The following is a 22,673-nucleotide window of genomic DNA, read 5'->3' as shown; positions in this document are numbered from 1 at the left end:
CGGACTTAAAAATGTTGTTGGTGATGGAGCCATGGCAAATACCAGTGAATCCTCATCTGCTCTCCCAGGGGTCCCTCCTACACCCGGACCCAGGCAGGTGCCGCTTGACCGCCTGGCTTTTGAGCGGAGCGTCCTGAGGAGTCAGGATTTTGACAACGATGTCATTGATTATATTCATAAGGCTCGCAAACCTTCCACGGAGCGTATTTACTCCTCAACCTGGAAAACCTTTTGCTCCTGGTGTGAGTTCCAAGGATTGTCTCCAATTCGCATTCCCCTCTCAAAGGTCCTTAAATTTCTAAAACACGGCCTAGATAAGGGTCTCTCTCCGAATACCGTTAAGCGGCAAACTGCAGCTCTTTCCTCCATCATCGCTTGTGGCACCTGGATATCCCTTGCTCATGTTCCTTTGGTGTCCAGATTCCTCAGGGGCGTTTCCAACTCGCACCCCCCTGTGGTCCACCGTTTCCCCACTTGGGACCTCCCAAAGGTGTTGTATTCGTTAACAGAGCCTCCTTATGAGCCTCTACAAGAGGCTTCTCTACGATATCTCTCCTTCAAGGTATCTTTCCTAATTGCCATCACAACGGCCAGACGGATATCCGAGTTAGCAGCATTATCTGTCAGAGAGGACCTATGCCTTTTTCACCAAGACAAAGTAGTCCTCCGCCTTGACCTGTCCTTCCTCCCCAAAATCAATTCGATTTTCCACCGGAGTCAGGACATTATTCTACCAGCCTTCTGCTCCCGACCTTCTCACCCTTCGGAACGCAGATGGCACACGCTTGACGTGAGGAGAGCTCTTCGTGTTTACTTGAAAAGAACACGGCCCATCAGGCAATCTGAGGCCCTGTTTATTTTTTTTCTCCCCTCAAAAGATCGGCCTCAAAGCTTCTTCGTCCACCATTGGTCGATGGATCCGTGGGGCCATTGCCAAAGCCTATGACGTGGAGGGCGTCCAGAGGCCTCTAGGCATAACCGCACACTCCACTAGGAGTGCGGCTTCCTCGGCGGCCTGGGCCACTCAATGCCCCCTGGAGGACTTATGCAAGGCGGCTACCTGGACCTCTCTCACTCCTTTTATCCGCCACTATAAGATCGATAAATTTGCCTCAGCACAGGCGGCCTTTGGGCGGAGGGTCCTACAACAAGTAGTGGAAGTTGCCCATCCCTCGGGACAATAACTTTGACATGTCCCATCCTGACTGTCGACTCCTCCCTCCAAGGAGAATGAGCGTTGACTCACCTGATACGCTCTTTCTCTTGGTAGAGGAGTCGACAGTCAGTTCCCTCCCCTTGTCTACCTTTTTCTTCCTTCCTTGTTTTCTTATCCTCTTCAATGTAGAGCTGAAGAAGTTTTCCTGTACATAGTTCGGGGGGGGGGGGTCTTTTTGGGATTAGTTGAATCTAGGAGTCTGAGTTGTGCTGCCACTCCGAGTCAGTGTTTTCAGTTACGTCATCAAAACTGGGTCTGTGGGCGGATCCAGCCTTTTTATACTTCTATGACTCGGACACGCCTCTTACAAGCGAGTACAACCCATCCTGACTGTCGACTCCTCTACCAAGAGAAAGAGCGTATCAGGTGAGTCAACGCTCAATCTAAAAATCAAGCTGCAACGACTCTGGCATAAGCCAGTGAAAGTGGTCCCAGTGGTACTTGGCACGCTGGGCGCAGTGCCAAAGGATCTCAGCGGACATTTGAAAACCATTGGAATTGACACAATCTCCATCTGTCAATTGCAAAAGGCCGCTTTACTGGGATCGGCAAACATAATTCGCCGCTACATCACGCAGTCCTAGGTGCTTGGGAAGCGCCCGACAGGTGATGAAATACGAAATCCAGCATAGTGATCTCGTTTGCTGTGTTGTACTGACATAATAATAATAAAAATAGGTGCTTGCATTATTATTATTTTTTTATTATTTATTAGATTTGTATGCCACCCCTCTCCGCAGACTCGGGGCGGTTCACAACAATAATGAAAACAGTATACAATGACAATTCTAATATTAAAAGTCTATAATAATAAATTTAACATTAAAAGTCTAAAAAACCCCATTGTTTAAAAATCATACATACAACATACCATATATAAAAGTACATAGGCAAGGGGAGATATCTCAATTCCCCCATGCCTGTCGGCAGAGGTGGGTTTTAAGGAGTTTATGAAAGGCAAGGAGGATGGGGGCAATCCTAATCTCTGGGGGGAGCTAGTTCCAGAGGGTTGGGGCCGCCACAGAGAAGGCTCTTCCCCTGGGTCCCGCCAAACGACATTGTTTAGTCAACGGGACCCGGAGAAGGCCAACTCTGTGGGACCTAACCGGCCACTGGGATTCGTGCGGCAGAAGGCGGTCTCGCAGATATTCTGGTCCAGTGCCATGAAGGACTAGAAACTGATCGGCAACCAATGCAAACTGCGGAGTGTTGGTGTAACATGGGCATACCTAGGGAAGCCAACGATTGTTCTCGCAGCTGCATTCTGCACGATCTGGAGTTTCTGAACACTTCAAAGGTAGCCCCATGTAGAGAGTGTTACAGTAGTCGAACCCCGAGGTGATGAGGGCATAAGTGACTGTGAGCAGTGACTCCTGGTCCAAATAGAGCCGCAATTGGTGCACCAGGTGAACCTGGGCAAACGCCCCCCTCGCCACAGCCGAAAGATGGTGCTCTAATGTCAGCTGTGGATCGCATGCTTGCGATGGCCACCAAGGAAGCTCCGGTAGCAGTTAAGAAGAGCAGCCCTTCACTGGAGTAAACACTGACTAAATGCTGAAGGCACATGGAACGCTGTTAGCTTCCTACCAAAATAGGTGGTCCCTATTTTTCTACTTGCATTTTATATGCTTTCGAACTGCTAGATTGGCAGAAACTGGGACAGAGCATCGTCATCATTGCACTCACCTTCTTTGAGCGCAGAGATCTGATTCTCCTCCTCCAAAGATCTGAGCCATCTTCTCCTCCTCTAAATGCATGGGATACGGGTACAATCAGGTGAGCTGGAATCAAATTCTGTGGCTGCCTTGGAGACCATGCCATTTTTATTTTATTTATTTATTTTTATTTTATTTATTAATAGAGTTGAAAGGGACCGTTAGGTCATCGAGTCCAACCCCCTGCCTGAGCAGGAAACCCTACAGCACCCCAGCCAAATGGAAGTCCAATCTCCTCTTGAAGGTGTCCAGAGTTGGGGAGTTCACCACCTCCCCTGGCAGGCAGTTCCATTGGTTGATCGCTCTGACCGTCAGGAAGTTCTTCCTTATTTCCATGTTGAATCTCTCCTTGGTCAGCTTCCAACCATTGTTCCTCGTCCGGCCCTCTGGTGCCCTGGGGAATAAAGAGACCCCCTCCTCACCGTGGCAACCCCTCAAGTATCTGTAAACTGCTATCATGTCCCCTCTAGACCTTCTTTTTTCTAGGCTGTCCATGCCCAGTTCTCTCAATCTCTCTTCGTAAGTCTTGGTTTCGAGTCCCCTAATCATTTTGGTTGCTCTTTTTTGCACCTTCTCCAAAGTTTCGATGTCTTTTTTGTAGTGAGGTGACCAGAATTGGATGCAGTACTCCAGGTGGGGTCTGACCAGGGCATAGTAGAGTGGTATTAGTACTTCCCTGGTCTTGGAGCGTATTCCTCTGTTGATGCAGCTTAGGATTGAGTTGGCTTTTTTGGCTGCTGCTGCACATTGCTGACTCATGTTTAGTTGATTGTCCACCAAGACTCCAAGATCTCTTTCGCAGTCACTACTGCTGAGTGGGGTATCTTCCAGGCTGTATGTATGTCTAGGGTTCTTTTTGCCGAAGTGGAGGGCTCATTTTGTTGGTATGGGCCCACTGTGATAGTCTGTCTAGGTCTTCTTGTACTCTGAGTCTGTCCTCAAGGGTGTTGGCTACCCCCGCCAGCTTGGTGTTATCTGCAAATTTTATTAGTTCCCCTTTTATTCCCTCGTCCAGGTCGTTGATGAAGATGTTAAAGAGTACAGGACCCAGGACAGAGCCCTGTGGTACTCCACTGTCTACTTTTTTCCATGTGGATTTGGTGCCGTTGAGGACAACTCGTTGGGTGCGGTTGGTCAGCCAACTGTTTATCCATCTACATGTGTAGTAATCTACTCCATTTTTTTCTAGTTTGTGGATTAGGAGATTGTGGTCGACTTTATCGAAAGCCTTACTGAAGTCCAAGTATATGAGGTCCACTGAGTTGCGTTGGTCAACTGACTTGGTTATGGTGTTGAAAAATGATATGAGATTGGTTTGGCATGATTTGTTTCTGATGAATCCATGCTGGCTATTGGATATGATCTTGTTTGTTTCTAGGAAGTGGGTAAGTTGTTTTTTGATTATTTTCTCCAGTATTTTTCCAGGTATAGAGGTCAGACTGATTGGTCTGTAGTTACCTGAGTCGGTCTTTTTGCCTTTTTTGTGGATGGGGACTACGTCAGCTCGCTTCCAGTCTTCCGGTAGGTCTCCAGTGATCCAGGATATTTGGTAGATGAGGAGGAGTGGTTCCGCTATGGTGTCTGCCAATTCTTTTAGGACTTTGGGGTGAAGTCCGTCTGGCCCTGGTGATTTGTATTCGTTGAGTTCCCTCAGGTAGTCCCTCACTGTGCTTTTGTCTATGTTGAGTTAGGTTCTGGGGCAGTTTGTTGCAGTTAAATTGCAGATTGGTTGGAGGGAGGTTCCCTTTTGTGTGAAGACTGTTGCAAAGTAGGCGTTGAGTAGCTGTGCTTGGTTATTGCTGTCTGTGATTTCTCTACCCTCTTCGTTTTTTAGTGTGACGATTGTTTCTTTGATTTTCTTCTTATTGTTGATGTGTTGGAAGAATCTTTTTTTGTTGTCTTTGACTTCCGCTGCAAGGTGTTGTTCATATTGTGCCTTTGCTGTTTTTATTTTTTGTTTGCAGGAACTGGCTGTTTGCTGATATTCCGCTTTGGTTATGAGTCCTTCTTTCCATTGTTTGTACTTAGCTTTTTTTCCTTTTATGTCACCTGCGAGGGCTTTGTTTAGCCATGCAGGTTTAGTTTTGGTTTTCCTGTTTTTCCTTTTCATGGGGATTGCGTTGTTTTGGGCGTCTATGATGCTGTTTTTTAGGATCACCCAGGCTTCCTGAGTGGTTTTTCCTTCTAAGAGTTCTTTCCAGGGGCATTGTTCAAGGTTCGCTCTGAGCTTGTTAAAGTCCGTTTTTCTGAAGTCTGGGACTGTAGTGGTGTTGGGTATAGTAGCTAGTGATTGCACTATGTTGAATTTGAGGATGACGTGGTCACTATCTCCCAGTTTCCCTTCTTCTTCTGTTCCCTCTATTGTTTCTTCCCTGTTTGTTAGTATTAGGTCTAATATAGCATTCCCTCTGGTTCCTGTTTCAACTTTTTGGGTTAGAAAGTTGTCAGCTAGACTGGAAAGAAATTTGGCAGACTTTCCGCTTGGTGCTGAGTTAGTTTTCCAGTTGATGTCTGGGTAGTTGAAGTCCCCCATTATTGTCGTGCTGTGTTTGTTGCATATGTCTGTTAGTTGGCATGTGAAGAGGTCGTTCATTGTGTCTGTTTGATTGGGTGGTCTGTAGTATACTACAATTGTGGTGTTGCTCTTTTTTTCTTTTATGTTGACCCATATGATTTCTAGGGGGTTATCATCTTTGGTTGGATGTAATTCTGTGGCAGTGTAGTGGTCTTTGATGTATAGTGCAACACCTCCTCCTTTCTTGTTTGACCTGTTCTTCTTGAAGAGGTTGTAACCCATTATCTGTGTGTTTCAGGTGTGTGTTTCATCCCACCAGGTTTCTGTGATTCCAATTAGATCGTATTGGCCCTCATGTATTAATAATTCCAGTTCGTCCTGTTTGTTTCCCAAGCTTTGTGCGTTCGTGTACAGGCATTTTAGATGTTTGTGTTTGTTTGCAGGTAGAATTTTTTTAATCTCAGGTTTGTTTGTAGGCTTGTCCCGTTCCCCTTCCTTGTTTTGTTCAGTGTTTTGTCGTATAGTTTGGTCACCCTCCCCTCTCAGAGCTAGTTTAAAGCCCTCCTGATGAGTTGGGCTAGTCGGTTGCCTAGGAGGTTCTTCCCCGCTCTAGTGAGGTGTAGCCCGTCGCTTGCTAGAAGCCCTTCTTGAAGATAGTGCAGGCCATGGTCGAGGAATCCGAAGTTCTTATGGCGACACCATCCTTTAAGCCAGTGATTTATCTGCAGGATTTTGCGTTCTCTGGCGGGGTGTCGTCCTCTAGTGGGGAGGATGGAGGAAAAAACAACCTGAGCACCTGTTTTTCTGATTGTGTTGCCCAAGTGGTCATAGTCTTTCATAATTTGGTTCATGTCTTTCCCTGTGTCGTTGATTCCCGCATGAATCACCAATAGTGGGTAGTAGTCCGTGGGTTTGAGTATTTTGGTGAGGTTTTCAGTTATGTCAGAGATTTTAGCTCCAGGGAGGCAGCACACCTCTCTAGATTGGTTGTCTGGTCTGCAGATGGGAGGCTCAGTTCCCCTGAGGATTGAGTCTCCAATTACCAGTACTCTCCTTTTCTTTTTGGCTGGCTTGGGGTGTGGGAGGTTAGCTTCTGTTGTTGAGGCTTTTGGTGGAGTTGTGTTGTGCTTGGTTCTTGGTGGTTCTTTGTCAGATGTTTGCAGGTTTTCTTGTTCCGAGAGTACTGAATATTTGTTGCTTGTAGGCAGTGGGGTTGGGAGGAGGAGGGTTGGAGTTGGTGGAGGCTTGTTTTTTCGTCTTAGGGTGATGTGTGTCCAGCTATTTACTGCTTCTGGGGCGTGGATTCGGCTTAGCTCCTCTGGGGTGTTGGTTTTGTTGGGAGTCTGATGGATTTTCTCGTTGTGATGTTGGTGCTTCAGGGTTGTTAGGTTTTTCTCTAGGTTTTCGATTTTTTCCTCAAGTAGCTGGATGAGTTTGCATTTGTTGCAGGTAAAGTTTTGGAGGTTCGAGGGGAGGAGTGAGTACATGGAGCACAAACTGCAGCACACCATGGATTCAGTTCCGTCTTCATCTATGCTTGTTCGGGGAGTGACTTCTGTGTGCATGGTTAGTGTATCTTCTCTCTCACTCTCTGTGTTGTTCTTTATGTGTGTGGTAGGTTGCAGGGTGGGTTCGGGAGAGTGCAGAGGTGACATGTCTGCTCTTGTTGCTGGGTTGGTGATTTCCTCTGCTTCCCTGGTCAGCAAACCCGGTGTTCTTTTGCCTCGCGGTGAGCTTTTAGCTTCTTCCCAGCATGCACCAGGAGTATGCAAATTACCCCCTGATGCTCAGATTCCTGAGCTTCAGGGGGTAATTTGTTGGTCTGTATCTATCAGGGCCCGTATTTTCCCCTCCTCCCCCTTGGTTATTACTTTAATCTTTGCCTTAAGGAGGAACAGAGGGACAGGTTCACTCACCATTTGGTCATCTTCTCCACCGAGCTCTTCATTCCAGTCAGAACTGGTTCCTGAAGGAACGGCTTCTTCGTTCTCAGGGGAATCCTCAAGAGGAAACAGCTCCATTGTTTGAAAGGCCCAGCAACCCGTCTCTGAGGCTTTTCCAGGTTTTCTTTTTGCTACTGAGCGAGATATGGCTCTTGGGAGAGAGAGGGGGGTTGGGACCAAGCACTCAGATGCTCTGTGCCCTGTCCGGCCGCACCGATAGCAATTTATTCCCCCCGTGTCCTCTGAGCAAGAAGGCCCCAGCTAGCGAGGGAAAGGGTGGTATCCTGAAGGTGTGTGTGAGGCATGGCTGGGGAGAGGTTTCTTTTCAGTGCAAACCACCTCATCCAAAATAATAGCCAAGGCAAACCAGTCCTAAATGGCCCAGGGGACCCCACGTATTTCACAAGCTGGGTCAAGAGCATTTTTAAAAGTATGGACCAAAAGTCTTTCTGGCCATTCTCTCAGCTTGCCTGCAGCCTGTCTGAACTCCCATACCAGTTCCTTTACAGGTCACCCTGCTTGTTTTAGCAGGCCAATCTGGTTTTCTGCATCCGCCTGGCTTGCAAAATCTAGAAATCTCATTCTCATCAGTTCAGTGAAATCAGCCACATTGTTTAGCTCAGGTACTCCCTCATCATGTAGTTCAGCAATCCATTCCGCTGCTTCTCCTTCATTCATCCCTTCCGAAATGCTATCAATCAACTGTCAATCTCTTGGGAGCAAATGGCTGTATTGTCTTACATATGCCCCCACTCTGTAGAGGAAATAGGCATGTTTCTTCGGTTCCCCATCATATTTGGCTTGGAAGGAAGGCGGGCCTGCCAGGCCAGAAGGGACAGCAGCAGGCATGGGGGGATCAAATAAAGGATGCACACACCCCTACTGGTGGACCCCCTGCTGAGGGGAAGGGCTTTGTCTCTGTCCCATTCTGCTGGAAGGGGGGGCAGCTGGGCAGAGAAGGAAGCAACAGTCGTTCACATGGTTGCATTGCAGAGAGGTGGCTGCTGGAATCCTGAACAGGGAGCAGACTAGGGGCCCACTGGCACCAAGCCCATCCCATCCCTGGAATATGCACAGCCCCGGGCTCTTTATATCAGGGCTATCCCCAGGCTCTTGTCTCCCATGCTGGGGGCCTTCCCAACTTGGTCTTGGGGCCAGCTTGGGCTCAGAGGGAAGGGTCACCCAGGTGGTTTTCAATTCAGTTGGAGGACCTTTAGGGGGTTCATTCGCAGCCATGTAGAATAATGGGGTTTCTTCGTTTCTCAGGGACCCCTTCATTAACCCAGTACAAGGATCCCCAGGGGCCTTCAAAGCCCATTCATGGGCCTGAGAGCCTTGTTTAGGGGCCATTCTACTTACAGTTAGGCATCCAAAATAGTCAGGAAGATCTGTCAATACCTGGCTCCTCGACACAGATCTGAGGCTCCCAATTTCCGAACGCTCTACAACTTGGCTTCTCAGAGATCTCTAATCAGAATGGGGTGACCAGGTGGCCCCCATCATGGCCTCACATCCTTTGGTCAGAGGCTCCTGGCCTTCCATGTCTCCAAGAAGAGACAGATCCTGAGGGGAGGTTGTTTCATAAGCAGCTCTTTTCTGCCAGGCCCCTCCTATGCTTTCAATTTTTTTTGCTCCATTTGGAGGAGGTGTTTTGGAAACTCCAAGCCTTTCCACCTTAGGCTTTTCGGTTAACCTTTTCTCTTCCATTTCTCCAGAGTTTACTCTCTGCCCATGGTTGGGAGCGGAGGGAAGGGAGTTCAGGTCCCCAAGGAAAAATGAGTATAAGAATTTGGTATCAGCATCCTAAATAGCATCTGAGAAATAAATCAAATTCCAGTCCAATTCTCTCATCCAAGGTTCGATTAGCAGAGCCATGTTGGTCACGCCATTGTCATTCCAACACTCCACCAAAGTTAAGGTTCATCCTACATCCCCACACCCACAAGTTCATCACAAGGGCCAATCCGAGTGTAGGGATTCCACCAACTTTCTCTTTACTTCAGTTGATGCAGAACAAAAGATGACCTTGGACTAAGAAAAGAATTGTGTTATGGCTAGTAACTTTCTCTCTCATGCAACTACCCCTCCCAGTTCCCCTAATACTATTCTACCGTGGCAGGCCAAAGTCTCTAACTCCACATGATGGCTTTGGCCTGACAGTCTCCTTTAGCTGGAATCAATGAGAAATGGGGTCATCCAAATTAAGGTCCTCTTCTACATTAATGGTCCTAGTAGGGAGCTAAGGGGATAAAGAGGAGGACCTTCTCCCCACTTTCGCAGCCAGCTTTTGAAGTGCACAATTGTGCCCCCGTTCATTGCGCTGAACAGCTCTGAGGTCGATCGTGATCTATGATCCCGAGGGAGCACAGGATTAGTATGATCCTCATTCAATCTCATGAAGACTGAGTTTAAACGGTAGGGGTTGACCAATCAAATTGAGGACTGAGCCTGTCAGTCACTTTGAAAGGCAACTCCAACCACCATCTTGGATGTTTCTCCAGTTTAGACTCAGTGCTTCATGAGGTTGGACGTGTATCCTTACTGTCTGATTGGTAATGCAATACTAAGTGCCTGAGAAATATTTTTCCCTCCTTTCAAAGGTAGGGAGATCTTCTCCTAGCCCATAATATCAGAGCGAAGTGCTTGGCAGTGATCGTGAAAGTGAGTTGCAGCAGATAGATTAAATGTACTTGCATGCTATCTCCATTAGAGCCTCTTTCTTTAAGCCTACTTTTAAATTGGCTCCCTTAAATGAATAGCTGTTGCCTCTATAACCTTAGCAACATCACTATTGGAGCAATAGAACTTGCTCCTTTTGCTCCAGCAGAGGCATTCTTTGAGAGCTAGAGGCTCTGGTGTTAATTTCTTTAGGCGCGAATCTAACTTGCTGCGCGCCAATGGTTTTTTCCTGCCAATAGCTTTAAGGCCCTGATTCATGCTCAACTAAGAGACAAGATGGCGGAGGCTAATAATTTGGCCCCAACACCACAGCCCTCTGGCAAAAAGAGGCAAAGGTTGGTGCCTCAGCCAGAGGAGGATCGCACTAATCCTGTGCTTCCTGAGGACCATAGATCACAATCGACCTCCAGAACCATTGAATGTGATGAACGGAGGCATGATTGTGCACTTCAAAAGCTGACTGCAAAAGCGTGGAGGTCCTCCTTACCCATCAGCTCCCTACTGGGACCATTAATATAGAAGAGGACTTCTGATCTCATTGATCAGCACCAATGTTTGGTGAGTGGCAGGCTTTACAATTCCGGCTAAAGGAGACTCTTCATCTGTGCCTACGGCCTCAGCATTGGGACCTTCTGCTCCAGCTATAGCCTCCATTTCTATTCATAATGTGGGGAGAGGAGCAGCTTCCTTGAATAAAGATACATCTTTGCCAGTGACTTAACCTGTTTCTGCTACTCCTATGGATACTGCAAATATCCAAATGATTATTGCTGCTACTTTGCAGCAACATATGGCAGGGTTTCAGCAAATGGAATGGCCTCCAAGGCAACCACAGAATTTGGTTCCAGATCACCTGACTGTAACCGTATCCCATGCACTTAGAGGAGGAGAAGATGGCTCAGATTCTTCGGAGGAGGAGAGCCAGGCCTCTGTGCTCAAAGAAAGTAAGTGCGATGCTGCCGCTCTGTCAGTTGATGAAGGACTGTTGCCAGGTGAACCTACTTCTGCAGGCCTTTTCCCACCAGCTTTGTTTAAGTCACTCTTATACAAAGCCAGAAATGCAGCAGGTTTATCTACATCTGCTCAAACATCAGGGGAAGGAGCTCCTTCTGCCTCCAATCCTATGCTCATTGAACACTTACCTGAATTGGATGTCATTCCTGCACCACAGCTTTTCTTGAACAATGTCCAGTGCTAGTTCACAGCTTCTGCATTTTCAGCAGCAGATAAAATGTTCTTTAATGTGACTAACGAATTGTCTGCAATTCTTGCTCCAATAGCAGCCTTGCATTCTTCAACATCAATTCTAGGGGAAGCTGAAGAGCTTTTAAAACCCAATGAACGTAGACTTAAACAAGTTCTTCTTAAGAGTTCCTAGTGCTGTTACATGGCATTAGAGATTCGAACCACCGAACTTCCGACCTTTCTGATTGACAAGCATAGCATCTTAGCCACTGAGCCACTGCGTGCCTGAAAATATGGGTAGGAAGTAGGAATATGGCAGGTTCTAAGGACTAAAAAAATTAAAATGTTGGGTTTATATTCCAGGGTGTCCAGCAAACCTGGAAAACAGGGGAATCAGGGAATTATCAGGGAAATCAGCGGTTCGGGAAATATCAAGAAATTTGTGGAAAAAAAGGAATAAATCAGGGAGAAAAAACCAAACTACAGCGATCCCTCGATTTTCGCGATCTCAATCTTCGCGAAATGCTATATCGCGATTTTTCCACCCGATGATGTCACTCCTTTCCTTTCTCATCTTTCTTTCTCTCTCTCTTTCTCTATCTTGCTTCTTCCTCTCTCACACTCTCTTCCTCCCTCTCTCATCTCTTTCTTTCCTTCTCTCTCTTTCTCTATCTCTCCCCCTCTTGCTCTCGAGCGGCAAGCGAGCAGCCGGGCGGGCGGGTGACCGGGCAAGCGGCAAGCGAGCGGCTGGGTGGGCGGGTGACCGGCAAGCGGCAAGCGAGCAGCCGGGCGGGCGGGCGGGTGAACGGGCAAGCGGCAAGCGAGCAGCCGGGCGGGTGAACGGGTGAACAGGCAAGCGGCAAGCGAGCGGCCGGGCGGGCGGGTGACGGGCAAGCGACAAGCGATCTTGGGGTTTCCCCTTTGCCTGGGCGGCGGGAAGACCCAGGGAAGATTCCTTCGGCCGCCCAGCAGCTGATCTGCTCCGCAGCGCGGCAGCAGCAAGGAGCCGAAGATGGGGTTTCCCCTTTGCCTGGGCAACGGGGAAACCCCATCTTCGGCTCCTCGCTGCTGCCGCGCTGCGGAGCAGATCAGCTGCTGGGCGGCCGAAGGAACCTTCCCTGGGTGCCGCCCGCCGCCCACGTAAACTCCACCATCTGCGCATGTGCGGCCATGAAAAAAAAGGGCGCGCATGCGCAGATGGTGTTTTTACTTCTGCAACCCTACATTGCGAAAAATCGATTATCGCGAGGGGTCTTGGAACGGAACCCTCGCGATACTCGAGGGATCACTGTATTAAAATGTTTAAAAGTTAGGAGAAAATCATGTAAAAAAAAACTGGATTGTGCAGCCTGGCGGAATCAAGCAAAAATGAGCGTAACTGTGGCAACAATTTGCTTCTTCAGCTACCGATATTTCTCCGAGACTTAGCCATTTGGTATGACTCCATCATCTACGACTGAGCCTTAACTAGATCGCAAGTTACAGGGAAATGTCAGGGAAATTCAAAGTGCTTTCCCCTTGGACATCCTGATATTCACATTAACCACCACCACAATTAATGAACTTGGGTAATATAAATCTCAGACAGCAAAAAAGCAGGTTCAAGGTAGAATTAAAAGAGACAAATAATGGGATTAGAAGGATTTTTTTTATTTAAATGACTTTTTTTGAATGAGGATTTTTTAATGCAGACATTTTCTAAGTCTTTCTCTAACCTGACTGTAATGGCTTAAAAAAACAAACACGGAATAATAAATATGAACATTGAATTCTTTCATCTTAACCAAAAGGTTGTTTCTAGTGAAGCATATAAATCTTAATCTTAAAACTTAATAATAAGTTTCTGCCTCTCTTTTATATTATTAAATAACATAGGTGAAAGAGACATGCCATAGAGAAGAACTAAAAAGCTATGCATTCTGGATAATTATGAGGCAGTGAGGGCTGAAAAGATCTTTTTATGAATAGCTGTTGATTGCAAGTGTGATCAGAGAATTACTGATTGGCCTTATGTGTGATTCAGTGATTACTTATTGCTTCCTGTAGAACAGTGGTTCTCAACCTTTCTAAGACCGCGACCCCTTAATACAGTTCCTCGTGTTGTGGTGACCCCCAACCATAAGTCTAACGCCAATTCTCCCAACAGAGCTTTGAGCTGATTGGCAGGAAGGTCAGAGAGACGCTCCCACTGTAAATGCCTGATTGTTCGGATTGTAAAAATATGTTCCAAGATGCCATAATAGAAGCTTTAGTTCCTAATACCAGGAGAAATTTGTCTTTTCCCAGGGTCTCAGGCGACCCCCATGAAATGGTCATTCGACCCCCAAAGGAGTCCCGACCCCCAGGTTGAGAACCACTGCTGTAGAATAAAGCAGAGGTTGCTGTAGCAGGAATATAAGACTGCCAGTTTCCAAGAAAGGAGTTTACCAAGCAAGTGGACTAGCCTAACAGAATTAACAGAACAGTCTAACAGAACAGAATGAATCTAACCAGACTTAACAGACATGTCTGAATTTCTGATGAATTCAGTGCTCTCCCTCCATCAGCAATGAGCCCTTTGTTAATTTGAGAACAAAAAATAGGAGCCTTTAATTAATGTCACCTAAAGGGATGATGAAGAGTAAAATACAACTTTGCATTAGTGATTTGAATGCTTGTGATATGGTTGTATTTCTCCAATGCACTTGTAAGGAGAGTCCAATGTGGGTAATTCTCCAGTCTGATTGGAAGGGACTGAGTTTAATTTAAATATAAGGCGGGCACCGCCCCCTAGCCCTCCAGTCTTAAAAACTTAGTCGCAGTAAAGGGATTCTGAGTTTCTCACTCTTCAACGATTTAATGTTTAGATTGGTATTTGTAAGTAAGGTATAATCTAACAATTGCTTTTTCCTCTGTTTCTATTTCAGGAACGAAGCCCCCACCATGCCAGGGGCCCCTCCATGCAGCATAGGGTTCATACCCCCCGGCTGCCGCTCCTCCTGTGTCAGGCCCCACACTCGGGTCTAAGTAATAAGGGCCAGAGAGAGAGCGACCGGGTCACCGACCTCCGCGGTCACACTCGGACAACAGGAGGCGGTTGACGTTGAGGGGGTCCGCCCCCCCTTGGCGAACATACCGGGGCGACGGCCCGAAGATATCTGGTCAGGATACGGAGCCGGCTTCAGGCATCCCGCTGGGAAGCTCTAGACAGGGACCGGCAAGACAGCACTGACTCCTTGGCTGGGCAACACGGTGAGGCGGGAAGCCTCGATAGTGCAGAGCGCTGGACCGAGGGTTGCCGGGGCAATGGGGCCGGCCATTTTGAAACGTCCTGGAAAGGGCGGGAAGGAGCTGAAGTTACTCTAACAATCCCGCCTGTTTCCCTTGTCAACGCTGTCGGCCATTTTTAAAAAAAGCCCCAGAAAAGTGGGAAGAAGCTGACCGGCACTCGGCGACTCCACACGGTTCCCATGGCAACGGAACGGCGGCCATTTTAAAACGCCTGAATTGAGCCGCAAAGGCGTGACGTAGAGCAGAATAGTTCCCCGATCACCACGTCACAGCCAAAGCCTCCAAATCTGCCCTTGAGACACGCAGGCTCAGAAAGGGCATACAGACCTTTCGCCCCTTTTCTTAGTGCAATCGGGCAAGAGAAAGACCGAGTGTCTGACAGAGCCTTCCCTTCGTTCCTGTGCACGTGAGTGTCTTAAATGGGGAAAATAGTACAATGGCAGAACCATCAGCTCTTGCAGGGGAGGGGTCTATCTCAGCCACTAGATCCAGTACCCGAAAGGAGAAGACCCAAATGGACAAAACATGGTCCAAATCTTCTCAAAGTTCCTTTCTCAGGGAAGCTGAAAAAAGAATAAGGGCCCTTGAAAAGCAACTCAGACGCAGCTAGGACCTACAGCGGCCCAATCATTACCCAATCTCGCCTTGGGGCCTACACCGCCGCCAGCCTCCCCCATGATTACCGCAGGGGTAGTAGGCTCGGCAACAGAAAGGGACTGGTCCCCTGAACGTCCCATACAACCAGTGCCTTCTCCAATACCCGAGAAGTACAACCCTATCAGACAGGCCTCCGTGTGGCCTAGTATTCCTCCACCTTCGCAAGCCACCCTGTTTCCTCAGTATGGGCAGACCCAGTCAGCAACCTTTACCCCAATGGCAGCTGGCCTGCGGACTTCTCAAGATACATGGCAGAATATGCCCTCGGCGCTGCAAGACCTAATCGCCAACACATATTCTCAGGGTTTGGCAACAGGGATATACAATACGCACCAGTGGTACCCACCCCCAATAGATTCAGAGACCCTTGGACGGCACCAGCCACTCATTCTTTAACAGGGCCAATGGAGGAGGATATGTCTACTAGGGACAATACCAGAGATGCGGACGATGATTTGTCAGGGGATGAGCAGCTGCTGGAACAACTGGTATTTACAGGACTTTAAAAACGTCACTGTTTAGGGCAATGTACCCTCTAATTTTTTTTCGGTGTGGGCGGAAAAGTATAGTGTCTGAGCGACAGTCCCTTTGGGACTGGGCGGCATAGAAGAATAAATAAATAGATAAATGAAATGAATGAATGAATGAATAAATGAATAAAATAAATAAATAAGAAAAAATCCCTTCTTTTTTATTAAAAGAAATTAATAATTTAAAAAAACCAAAATCCATTACTATTAAAACTAAATCAACCAGCAAAACCAAAAGCATAACTATTAATAAAAACAGGTGAGGGCTGGGTTTTTTTTCTGTTATTATTTAAGTGCTTTTACCATATGCTTTAAATCAAGAGTCACTTCTCTCTCTGTTTTTCTCTCTTTCCTGTCATTCTCTGCCTCAATCATTTTCTCATTTCTCTTTTCTCCCCTTTTTTCTATCATTTCTCTCTATCTCTTCCTTCCTCTCATCTCTCTCTTGCTTTCTCTCTCTCTTTCCCTCTCCCCCCTCTTTCTCTCTCTTTTTCTCACTTTCTCTCTCATTTTCTTTCTTTCTCTCTCACTCACTCTTTCTCTCTTGTTTTCTTTCTCACACTCTTGTTCTCTCTCTCTTGCTATCTCTTTCTCTCCCCCCTTTCTCTCTCTCTCTCTTTCTCACTTTCTATCTTGCTGTCTGTTGCTCTCACTCTCTCGTTCTCTCTCTGTTCTTCTCAGCGGAGGCCGGCGAAGGTGATATTCAATGTCGGGGGCGCGCGAGCGTTTGCGCGCGCTCCAAATTCCCCTGCTAGCCCGCTCGGAATATTCAAAATAAGAAAAGCCTTCGCCGGCGAAGGCTTTTCTTATTTTGAATATTCCGAGCGAGTTAGCAGGAGGATAGGGTGCACACGCAACCGTCCGCACGCCCCTGACATTGAATATCACCTTCGCCGGCTTCCGCTGAAAGTACGCCTGCCCCGTCTCTCCTGCAACCCCCTTGCCGAGAGCCCGGGACGAAAGTGCTCTCGGCAAAGGTGAGACGGGCAGGGTGTGTGTTCCGGGTGCGGGAGGAGCCGCGCCGAAAGGCAGGAGGAGTAGAGGGGGTGGGCGGGGGGCAGCGCCGAAAGGCCGAAGGGCCGGAGGAACCGTGGGGAGGCAGGGGCGGCCGCGGCTCCCTTCCCTTCTGCTGCCGGCGCCTCCCCCCCCGCGGGCTGGCAGGGGGATGGGGAGCGCGCGGCCGTGAAAAAGGCTGCGTGGGGGTGTATTTTGGGGTGTGCGGGCGCGCACGCGCGCAGCTTTCAGAAAACAGTGGTTCAGGGTCTTGCTTAATAAAGCTAAAGTGACTATTGATCAGGCCAGGGAGGGGAAGCAAGCAGATGCCTCTGCAATGGCTCCCTTAGTCGGAGGACTATTCGTAATGCCCAGGAAGGAGACGGAACACATTCCATCATCCCAGCTATTCCTGGAAAATATAAAACGTCCATGGGAAAACTCGGCGGCCGCTCAGGGTCATCAAAATTAGACCGCAAATTCTATACATTTCACCAAGAGATGGAGAATCTACTAGGCTTCCCAATCATAGACAAGCCGGTGGCAAGCCTAGTTTCTAATGCCCTGGTCCCTTCCGAATCACCGAAGGGCCCAAAGGCAGAGGATAAGAAGGCAGAGAACATGGCCTCCTTTTTCAATAGGGCCACCATCTTATGGATTCAAGAAATACAATCCAGAGTGAATCCAGAGGATGGACACCTTCGTCAAGACCTAAACAAGCTTCTGGCGGCCACAGAAGTTTCAGCGGATGCAGCAAAATTCGCCTCCAGAGCCATGGCGTCTTCAGTGTCATCCCGCAGACTGATTTGGCTTCGCAGCTGGCCGGCGGATGTAGAATTGAAGTGGTGCCTGGCGTCTTCACCACTTAAAGGGGAAAAAATGTTCGGGAACATCCTGGAGGAGGTCCTGATTGAAGATAAAGACAAGAAAAAAGTGATGCCAAAGACCAACAAAAGACAAAACAGACGCTTCACCCCTTTTCAGAGACAACAGCCCATTGGTTCGGAGCCCTCCTCGACGAGTACCCAAGGTTCGAGGCCATATTTCCAGGGCTCCTTTAATCAGGGGAACTATTGGTCAGACAGGCCATACTTTTCAGATCGCAACAAGTCTTACCAAGGGCGTCGCCCCTTCAGAGGTGCAAATAGAGGGTTCAGAAAGAACAAATGACTCATTAAACAGCTACCCCTTAGGTGGCAGACTACAGAACTTTGCAAGCTCCTGGGAAACCATGTCCTCAGATGTTTGGGCAATTGCCACGGTATCTCAGGGCCTGCGGATTGAATTTTTTCATCCTCCACCAAACCATTTCCTCCCATGCACTTTCATAACAGACACTCAGAAGAGAACTCTGTTATACCAAGAAGTCTCCCATCTACTGGAGATAGAGGCTATAGAGGAAGTCCCTCCATGCCACCGAGGCAAAGGCTTTTACTTGGTCATATTTGTGGTCCCGAAATCCTCCGGAGGATACTGGTTAATTTTGAACCTGTGCCAATTGAACCTCTTTGTCAAATACAGGAGGTTCAAAATTCATTCACTCTGATCCATCCTCTCCTCCATATGACACAAGGATTTCCTCACGTCCATAGACCTAAAAGAAGTCAATCTTCACGTGCCCATCTATCCACCTCACAAACAATTCTTAAGATTCTGCCTAGAGGGAGCACATTACCAATACAGGGCAATGCCCTTCGGACTATCCTCAGCTCCAAGGACGTTCACAAAATTGTTGGACGTTCTCACGGCCAGCCTCAGGTACCAGTCGGTGCACCTTATGGCGTACCTAGACGATATCATTGTGCTGTCAAAGACACCGGACCAGGCAAGTTGAGACCTGCAACTAACCATAAGGACTCTTCAGAACCACGGATTCACAGTCAACTAGGACAAGAGCCACCTGAATCCAACGACACGCCTGGCGCATCTAGACACGATCATAGACACAAACTTAGGTATGATCTTCTTGTCTCAGGAACGACAGACCAATATCTGAAATCTATTAAGGACGCTAAAAAATCAACAGCAACCTCAGCTATCCTTCCTGTCAAAACTTCTGGGTACCCTGGTATTCTGCATAGACATTTTACCACAGGCTCGACACCATCTTTGCCCACTACAATGGTTTTTACTACCCTTTCAGAAGGGGAAATCCAGCCACACACATATAACCTTCAATGCCAGACTAAGGAAGTCTCTGCAATGGTGGGCATCTCCAGCAATCCAACGGGGTTCATCATTCCTGGGACAGACCCCAGTGATGGTAATGACAGATGCCAGTTTAACTGGGTGGGGAGCCCACCTCTCCTCACGGATGGCCCAAGGACTATGGGACCCTCGGGACCTACAAGGCGTAAACATCAATTATTTAGAACTCAAAGGAGTTTCACAGGCCCTCCGCAGCTTCGCTCACCTGATACAAGGTCAACACGTCTTAATCCTTACAGACAATGTCTCAACTCGCTCCCACATCAACCGCCAAGGGGGAACGAGGTCCCAGAGGCTGATGAGGCTGTTTCGGTGGGCAGAAGCCAATCTAGCTTCCCTATCAGCGGAACATATATCGGGAATAGAGAACGTCTGTGCAGACTGACTGAGTCGCAAGACTCAGCAGAATGGTGCCTGGATCCCAAGATATTCCAGGAAATAACCTTTTGGTTCGGAAGCCCTGTGATAGACCAGTTTGCAACATGCCACAACACGCAACTCCCGCGCTTCCTTTCCCGCTTCCCCTCTCCAGTGGAAGGGGTGAATACGCTACGTCACCCATGGCCACCAGGACTTCTCTATGCCTTTCCACCAACCTGCATCATTCAAAAGGTGATCCGAAAGATCTTGAAGGAACAGGCAGAGTTACTACTGCTGACTCCATACTGGCCACGCCGGATATGGTTTGTGGATCTGAGGGACCTCTCCATATCACCATGCTGGAGGATTCCAGACCACCGATTCTCCCTCAGCCAAGGAGCCATGATACACCCCAAACCACAGTGGTGGCAACTGACCGTGTGGCACTTGAGCGGGATCGTCTGAGAGGCCAACTCTTACCAGACATGGTCATAGCCACCATGCAAGCCGCTCGCAGACTTTCCACCGAACTCATCTATCAGGCCACATGGTCGGCCTTTTGTGACTTTTGTGGATACCAAGAAGTGGATCCACAGACAGCTTCTCCTCTCATAGTTTTGACATTGCTTCAAGCAGGCTTGAAAAAAGGTCTCGCCCCCAACACATTACGTAGACATGTAGCCGCACTGTCCACCATAATAGTGAAGGACCACTACCGCCCCTTTACATGCCACCCATGGATTAAAGACTTTTTAAGAGGGGCCATTAGACCACCGACGGTTCATAGATACCCATCTTGGGATTTGACTTTAGTTTTACAAGCCTTGACAGGCCCCCCTTTTGAGCCGATACGGTCAATTCCTCTACGTTTCCTGACAATTAAAACCGCATTTCTGGTCGCGATTACCTCGGCCAGGCGAGTTTCGGAAATATCAGCATTGTCGGTCAGGCCAGACCTTTGTCAGTTTCACTCGGATAGGGTCGTATTAAGACTGGACCCAGCGTTTGTCCCAAAAGTAAATTCCTGGTTTCACAGAGCACAGGAAATAATTTTACCGGACTTTTGCATGCATGGAACTCACCCTTCAGAACTGAGGTGGCACAAACTAGACATACGAAGAGCTTTAAAAATCTACGTTTGCAGAACACAGCCCTTCAGAACTTCGGAAGCATTATTTATGTCCTTCTCAACACGAGCCATGGGTATCAAAGTCTCATCACAGACCATCAGCCGTTGGCTGCGAGACTGCATAGCAGAAGCATATAGGGCAGAGGGTCAGCAAATTCCATAAGGAATAACAGGACACTCGATCCGCAGCGCTGCCACATTGGCTGCTTGGATGACCCAAGCGTCTCTGGAAGACATTTTCAGGGCAGCCACGTGGTCAGCTTCATCTACATTCATTAGACACTATTGAATTGACTCATTTGCTTCATTGGAAGCGGCCTTTGGGAGGCGGGTACTACAAAGGGTGTGCTCATCTCCAGCACCCCTGGTCCAGCCTTCTCCCTCCCTCTAATTAAAGCTTGGGTATATCCCACATTGGACTCTCCTTGCAAGTGCATTGGAGAAGGACCATTGAACTTACCTGAACGGTCTTCTCGATGCACTGCAAGGAGAGTCCAAACCCATCCAGCTCTGGGACCAGGGCCACTGTTTCGTTCAAGGTTTTTATAGACATAAAGTTTACTTTCGTTTCTTGTTCAATAAAAATTGTTTCTTGATTTACTGCTCCTTCATTTTAGATTAGACTGGAGGGCTAGGGGGCGGTGCCTGCCTTATATTTAAATTAAACTCAGTCCCTTCCAATCAGACTGGAGAATTACCCACATTGGACTCTCCTTGCAGTGAATTGAAAAGACCATTCAGGTAAGTTCAATGGTCCTTTTGTCTGAAAACAATGCAGGTTTATAGAGAAAAAAAGTGAGAGATTACAACAATTTTGCTTTTTGGAACAGAAGTTTAACAGGTGCAACAAAGGACAAACTTCAGCAACAAAAAAAAGAAGCAAACCTGTAAGCAAAAATGATCAGAAAAGCAAGACAAAAATAAGTTTTTTGACATCTTTGAAATTCAAAAATACCTTTAATACTTTCAAAATTTCAAAATCACTAGAATTAAATAAATAATAATGAACAGGAAACAAAATGGTGAATTACTGAAGGAGAAAAGGTATGCAACTTGTCTAGGCCCTCAACAGTTGGGTTTCAGGCCCGGTTACAGCACGGAAATTGCTTTGGTCACATTGATGGATGATCTCTGGCGGGCCTGGGACACGGGTTTATGCTCTGTCCTGGTGCTTCTTGACCTCTCAGCGGCTTTCAATACCATCGACCATGGTATCCTTCTGCGCCGGCTGGAGGGGTTGGGGGTGGGAGGCACTGTTCTTCAGTGGTTCTCCTCCTACCTCTCCGGTCAGTCGCAGTCGGTGTTAGTGGGGTTCAGAGGTTGACCTCTAGGTCTCTCCCTTGTGGGGTGCCTCAGGGGTCGATCCTCTCCCCCCTACTATTTAATATCTACATGAAAGCGCTGGGTGAGATCATCCAAGGGCATGGGGTGAGGTATCATCAGTACACTGATGATACCCAGTTGTACATCTCCACCCCATGTCCAGTCAACAAAGCAGTGGAAGTGATGTGCCGGTGCCTGGAGGTTGTTGGGGTCTGGATGGGTGTCAACAGACTCAAACTCAACCCTGATAAGACGGAGTGGCTGTGGGTTTTGCCTCCCAAGGACAATTCCATCTGTCCGTCCATTACCCTGGGAGGGAATTACTGACCCCCTCACAGAGGGTCCGCAACTTGGGCGTCCTCCTTGATCCACAGCTTACATTAGAGAAATATCTTTCAGCTGTGGCGAGGTGGCCGTTTGCCCAGGTTCGCCTGGTGCACCAGTTGCAGCCCTATCTGGACCGGGAGTCACTGCTCACAGTCACTCATGCCCTTACTACCTCAAGGTTCGACTACTGTAACACACACTACATGGGGCTACCTTTCAAAAGCGTTCGGAAACTTCAGATCGTGCAGAATGCACCTAAGAGAGCAATCATGGGCTTCCCTAGGTATGCCCATGTTACTCCAACGCTCCGCAGTCTGCATTCGTTGCCGATCAGTTTCCGGTCCCACAAAGTTGGCCTTCTCCGGGTCCCGTCGACTAAACAATGTCGTCTGGTGGGACCCAGGGGAAGAGCCTTCTTTGTGGTCGCCCCGACCCTCTGGAACCAGCTCCCCCCAGAGATTAGGATTGCCCCCACACTACTTGCCTTACGCAAACACCTTAAAACCCACCTCTGCCGTCAGGCATGGGGGAACTGAGACATCTCCCCCTGGCCTATATAATTTATGAATGGTATGTGTGTGTGTCTTGTTTTTTAATACTTAATCTACTCTATGTTACAAAAT

At 48.0% G+C, this 22,673-nt stretch overlaps 1 protein-coding gene across 9 annotated transcripts in view; it reads left to right on the top strand.

Moving 5' to 3' along the window:
• Positions 1 to 22,673, top strand: part of PCDH1 (protocadherin 1) — a 434,444-nt gene that overhangs the window by 22,829 nt on the left and 388,942 nt on the right. Inside the window, exon 1 of one of the 9 annotated variants that reach the window (XM_070746891.1) lies at positions 15,614 to 15,668. The exons of the other annotated variants lie outside the window; for them this stretch is intronic. The gene's annotated coding sequence lies outside the window, so the exon portion shown is untranslated. Of the gene's footprint in view, positions 1 to 15,613; positions 15,669 to 22,673 lie in introns of those variants that run through there. 9 annotated transcript variants of the gene reach the window in all.

This window comes from Erythrolamprus reginae, chromosome 3 (assembly GCF_031021105.1).
Source record: "Erythrolamprus reginae isolate rEryReg1 chromosome 3, rEryReg1.hap1, whole genome shotgun sequence".
NCBI classification, from domain to species: Eukaryota; Metazoa; Chordata; class Lepidosauria; order Squamata; family Dipsadidae; genus Erythrolamprus; species Erythrolamprus reginae.
The sequence above is the reverse complement of the archived record's forward strand: the minus strand, read 5'-3'. Positions and strand labels throughout refer to the sequence as shown.